Below are 6,469 nucleotides of genomic sequence, written 5' to 3' on the forward strand. Positions count from 1 at the left end.
GTCTTATTAGATCATATCTAATCAAAGGTTCAGATCTAATTACTATTCAATCAACTGGTTGGTATTTTTTGATTTTTTTTAAATCAATATCTTACTAGGGTGAAGAAAAAAAAACATTATAAATAGTTAAAGTCTTATTTACTATTTTTGTTTGACCATCTATTTATGACTGATAAGTAGTTGAAAACAATATCTTAGTTCCTAACTTTTCTTACAAAACATTTCAAAAGTAGCCAAGAAATTTAGGATCATGATCAGAAACAATGCTCTTAGAAATGCTTTAAAGTTGTGCTATCTCTTTAAAGAATAAATCACCAATGTTGGTGACATTATCAATTTTATAATATGATATGAAATGTGTCATTTTAGAAACCTATAAAAAACCATAAAAAATGAATCTCTATTCTTTTTTGACTTAGATAAACCTAAAACAAAGTCCATAAAAATATCTACCTAAGGTTCATTAGGTAGAGGCAAAAAGTATATAAATCATGCAATAAGATCTTAGATTTATATCGTTTATATGTAATGCATTTGTTACACACTCTTTGGACATAACGTTTTATTTTAGACCAATAAAAATGTCTATACAAAATCTCTGAAGTCTTCAACACCAAAGTGTTCCATTAAACTATCATCATGAGCTTTACGTACAAGCAATTCACATAAAGAACGATCAAGCATATAAAGTTTGTTTTTTCTAAACAAGTATCCATCAAGTCTATAAAATTTACTATAGGCTAATTTCTCATAAGCATTATACACATTAGAAAAATCATTGTCATTTTCATTCAAATCTTTCATATGCTCAAATCTCAATAATTTTAGATTTAAAGTAGAAAGAAGAATATACTTCTTAGATAGTGCATCAACCACTACATTATCATTACCTTGCTTATACTTAATAACACATGGAAATATCTCAATAAACTCGATCTATTTGGCATGTCTCCTATTCAACTTACTTTTCCTTTTAAATGTTTCAATGATTAATGATTTGAATGGATAAAATTTTGTTTCGGCTACAAATAATGTTGTCAAGTCTTCAAAGTCTTCACTAATGCATAAAGCTCTTTTTAATAAATTGAGCAACCTCATGTTGCTCTATTAAGTATTTCACTAAAATAGGCAATTGATCGCTTCTCCAACATCAACACAGCTCCAATACATATTCTTGAGGCATCAAACACAATCTTAAATTTTTTAAATAAAGTTAGGTAATGCAAATAAAAGTGCTAAACATAGCCTTTCTTTAAGAAGATTAAATGCATCCTCTTGTTCACTACCCCATTTAAACCCAACAATTTTTTTAGCAACCTCAGTTAGGGGCGCGACTAGTGTATTAAATCCTTAACAATTCTCCTATAGAAACTAGCCAAACAATAAAAACTTCTTGCCTCAATAATTGATTTAGGTATAGGCTAGTATTGGATAGACTTCACATTTTCCTCATCCATCTCTATACCTTTTGCACTATCAATATAACAGAGAAAATACGACCTTTTCCATGTAAAAAAATATACTTATTCATATTAGCATACAATATTTCTTTTCTCGTAAATGCTCAACATGCTTGTCTAAACTCTTACTTTAAACCAAGATATAATCAAAATAAACAAAAACAAATTTGTCTATAAATGCATGCAAAACATGATTCATAAATCTCATAAAAATGCTAGGTGCATTAGTAAGACCAACTAGTATAACTAACCAATCACACAATCCATATTTAGTCTTAAAAGTAGTTTTCATTCATCATCTTCTTTCATTCTAATATGAATATATTCACTTTTCAAATCAAATCTCAATGAAAACACAAGAACTATGCAATTCATCTAGCATATCATCTAGACTAGGAATGAGTTGCTATACTTTACCATAATGTTTTTGATAACTTGACAATCAACACACATCCTTCAAGATCCATTCTTTTTTCGGCACTAATAACACCATGACAACACATGAACTTATGTTTTCTCTTATGTACACCTTAAACATTAGCTCCTTAACTTGTCTCTGAAGCTTTTTTGTCTCCTCAAAACTACTTATATATGATGGTTGTTAGGAATTTTTGCTCTGAGTGTGAGATCAATTTGATGTTTAATTCTCCTTATTGGTGGCAAACCACTAGAAACATCTTCGAAAAACATATCTTTAAATTCTTGTAACAAAAAAACATAGGTTGTATGCATATGATAAAATTTGTTAGCATTAAAATATGTCTCTTTGTACAAAAGTATAAACATAGGCTAACTAGTATAAAAAAACATTCTTGATTTCACTTTCTTTTGCATAAAAATGCATTTGCTTTTTCCCCCCTTTAACATTCTATTTTATCTTCTTTTCTTTTTTCTCTCATTGATTTTTCGCTCCACTCTCTACTTGATCACTAATTTTTTCTCTCGGTTGAATCTAACTTTTCTCTCCTCTTATGGCTCACGATAAAATTTTTATTTTCACTCCCCTTAGCCTCACTTTACCTTTTCAATTTGAAATGGATCTCATCAACATTTTTCAGTAAAAATGGTATAAAAGTGAAGAATTTTCCAACTTTTACAAAATAATACCTATTTTTAAACCCATCATGTATAACTTTTTTTTTATTATCAAATAATAAATGACATGTATGCATAGGAATAACATCACATAAAACTCCATCATTATACCTCCTAATAAAACAAATGAAACCATAACCTATTTATAAACTTTCACTTCCTTACATTCATTCAAAAACCGAAGTTTATAAAGTTTATGATGCTTTATAGTATTCAAATTCAACTTTCTCATAAGTATAGTACTAGTAATATTAACATAACTCCCACCACCTATAATCACACTACATATCTTATTGTTAATGTTACAGCTCGAATGGAAAATATTCTTCTTTTATTACTCTAAATTATTCTCATTGACTTGAACATTCAATGCTAGCCTAATCATAATTAATTCCCTCTCAACCATATACTTTATATCATTATATCTAGTATCCTCAATTGGTGGCATCTCCTCATCATTGTCGTCACTTTCAAATACGATATCCCCATGATCATGTAAAACCAAAGCTCTCTTGTTTGGGTATTGAGAAACTATGTGACCTATTCCTAAACATAAAAAATATATTTAATATCATGATTATAAAGTGTTTGAATATTAGATTTATCTCTAGCATTAATGAAGAATTCTTTCTTGCCTTTAGATTATTTGGCTTTAGACCCTACAGTCAACTTGGTTTGTGCAACCCCCCTCTCTCTCATATAAAATCAACCTCTATATTGAAAATAAACTCGAGTTTTGAACTTGCTATGTACTACTCTTCTCTTAAGTTGTTATTCTACCTTTTTATCCATATCCACCATGTCATCTAACTTTATATAGTATTGTAACTCTGTTACATTTGTTATCTCACAATTCAACCCATTCAGAAACCTAGCCATGATAGCTTCTATATCCTCCATAACATTCTCCCAAATCATAGCTACTTACATCTCCTTATGATAGTCCTTTACACTCTTAGAACCTTGAGTTGGACTTTGCAACTTTTGATATAGATCTTGGTAATAATATCTTAGAACAAATCTTTTTTTTATGATTGCCTTTATCTCATTCCACATGTCAACATGCCTCTCATGATTTCTTCTCCTATTTGAAACATGTTGATTCCACTAAATTATAGCATAATCAATAAATTCAACTACAAAAAGTTTTATGTTTTTTCATTTTTGAATAGTGGTGACAATTAAATATCAACTCCATCTTTTTCTTCCATTATAAATATGTTTGAGGATCGTTCCTCCTCTAAAATGCTAGAATTTTCATCTTAATACTTCTCAAATTTCTATTCAAACCATTATGATACCTAAAATCTCATCTTACTCCTCTATGACCAAAATTCTCAGCTTGCCAAAATACCCCATACCGTTATTTGTAGGCTATCAAAATCTATCACTTTGGCCAAATGATGTATGATCAAGATCTTTGGTTTCTTCATCTTTATTCTCGTCAACTAACTCATTTAAAGGTGGGGTAACATGTCTTTCCAACCTTCAGACCCTTCTAAAAAACTAGTTATCATGACCTCATATCTTTTCACTTGTTCCTACACCTCACTAAACACCATATTCATCCTCTCGGATTATTGTTGCATTACTCATAACATAAAGAATAAGTTTTCCTTCTCCTCCATAGGTCATCCATCTTTAAAAGACATTGTCAAATTCTAAAATTTTAAGTTAGTCGTAAAAACAATATACTCGCACACTTTCTCATACTTTTACACTCATACTTTTCACGATAATATCATCATCTTTTTTTTTTTCCTTTTACCTCTTATGCTCTCCTTTTTCAGTTCTTTAAGGAAGTAATCATAAACAATAAAAAACCATAGCCTTGTAACAATTGACCATAGATTTTAGGACTAAAAAAATCAAGAAAAATGAAATAACAATGATACAAATTTATAATAATAAAAATAAAAGCAAAATTGAAAACAATAATGAATATGTCAACGAACACAACAACAAATACGAAAGCGAAAACTAATGCAAGCAAAACTCTAATGACCTATAACCATAATAGATTATAAACCTGAAACTAACAACTATAAATAAACAAAATTGATTGATGATGTAAATTGATATGGATAAACACTTATTCATAATTTGCTCAAATACCTAAACCCCAAGTATGCTCAACTAATCCCAAAATCAATGAAAAATAACAAATTCAAGCTAGTAAGTAAACACACTAGTTTCGACACAATACTAACTTGCCAACAACAGTTTTTTAAGAATCATAACTTTTAATTCAACACTTGTGATTTTCAACCCTCTCTCTCTCTCTCTCTCTCTCTCTCTCTCTATATATATATATATATATATATATATATATATATATATATATATATATATATATATATATATATATATGATACTGATTCAATAGTAATAGAATCCAACAACAAAATTTATTTTTGTATTATTGTCGCAAAAACATATTGAAAATAATGAAAAAGATTGATGTGAAAACTTAAAAATAGATATACAGAACCTGATTTTAGAGCCTTTCTCTGTTATCAACTGATGTAAACCTAAAGGGTAAGAACCCTTGAATCCACAAAAAAGATATAAACAACCCAAGAAAGCTAAAATCAGATTGATAGAAAAGCCGACCAAATGATTACCTGAACTAAGGAATTGAAGTTATTAGTTGAAAGACCCCAATGCTTTAATTATAAAGAATCAAGAATCGAAGGTGTAAGGATGAACACTATAAAGATAATTTTTTTGATAAGTTCTAAAGAGTTAAATGAATAACCAAGAGTAAGAGCAACCTTGCACACTAAAAATATCTTAAACAAGGATGAAAAAACTAATAAAAGAGTACTAATCCAAATAGAAAAAGAAATTATAAACCAACTAGAAAAATAATATAAATCCCGTATAGTAGCTTCTGCACCTTATCATAAGGTTTTCTTGATGTTTGATCACTATAAAATTTAATCATATAAAAAACAAGACATCTAGAATCTTTTAGAGAACTTTCAGCTTGATCCAACTTTCAGATTGAAAGTTATACTTGTTAACGTAAAACTGTATATTATAAAAAATAAAGCTCATAACCGACTTAAGCTTTTTCAACTCTTATATAGATTATATTAATTAAAGTCTAATAATTTCTTATTGAAGTCTAAAAGTATGACTTGGCTTGAATATTTTGAATAAATTTATTGAATGTTTTTTTCATCTTGTTATTACTTCTTGATCTTGTAATTGTCCTAATCAATATCTTTAATATATCATTATGTAATACTCTATTTTTACCATCATAAACTGCACAAAACTAGAATAAAACACATGTTCCTAAAATCATCGGCGTACCATCGGGCCAAGAGGTTGCTGAGATTATCAATTAATTTTTTTCTATAATTTAATTGCTTTTGTAGTTTTCTAATTTATCAGACAATTGTTAAGTGAAAAAAAAAAAGAGTTTTGTTACCCAATATCGTATGTGAATACCATTATATCATGTACCAAAAGAGGATTTTATATCAGATAATTAAAAAGGAGAAAATAAGAAATGATAGCTTCATAGACGAACGAGACGGTAACCTAGTTGCCTCATCAACTGCAAACGGCTTCCATGGAAAACCTTAAGACTTGTTACAGATCAATGGTCACCCATCTTTATAGAAATTTAATTTAATTTACACAAAGATAAAATCAGGTAGAAATGCCTTATTTATTTGAGTATTGAGATGAAGGTGGGGTATCTTTTGATCCAATGAATAATCTTCGCACACAAATTTATATATATATAATAATTTATTATATCCGTAAATGTTTTTAAATATATATCTAAAATAATTTGTGATGATTTTTTTATAAAATACTTTGATTAACTTTGTTTGATAAATACAAAATATTTTACTTTTTCATGACCATGTAATTTACTCAATGAAAACGGGTCATGA

The sequence above is a fragment of the Populus nigra genome, chromosome 9, assembly GCF_951802175.1.
Source record: "Populus nigra chromosome 9, ddPopNigr1.1, whole genome shotgun sequence".
Taxonomy (NCBI): Eukaryota; Viridiplantae; Streptophyta; class Magnoliopsida; order Malpighiales; family Salicaceae; genus Populus; species Populus nigra.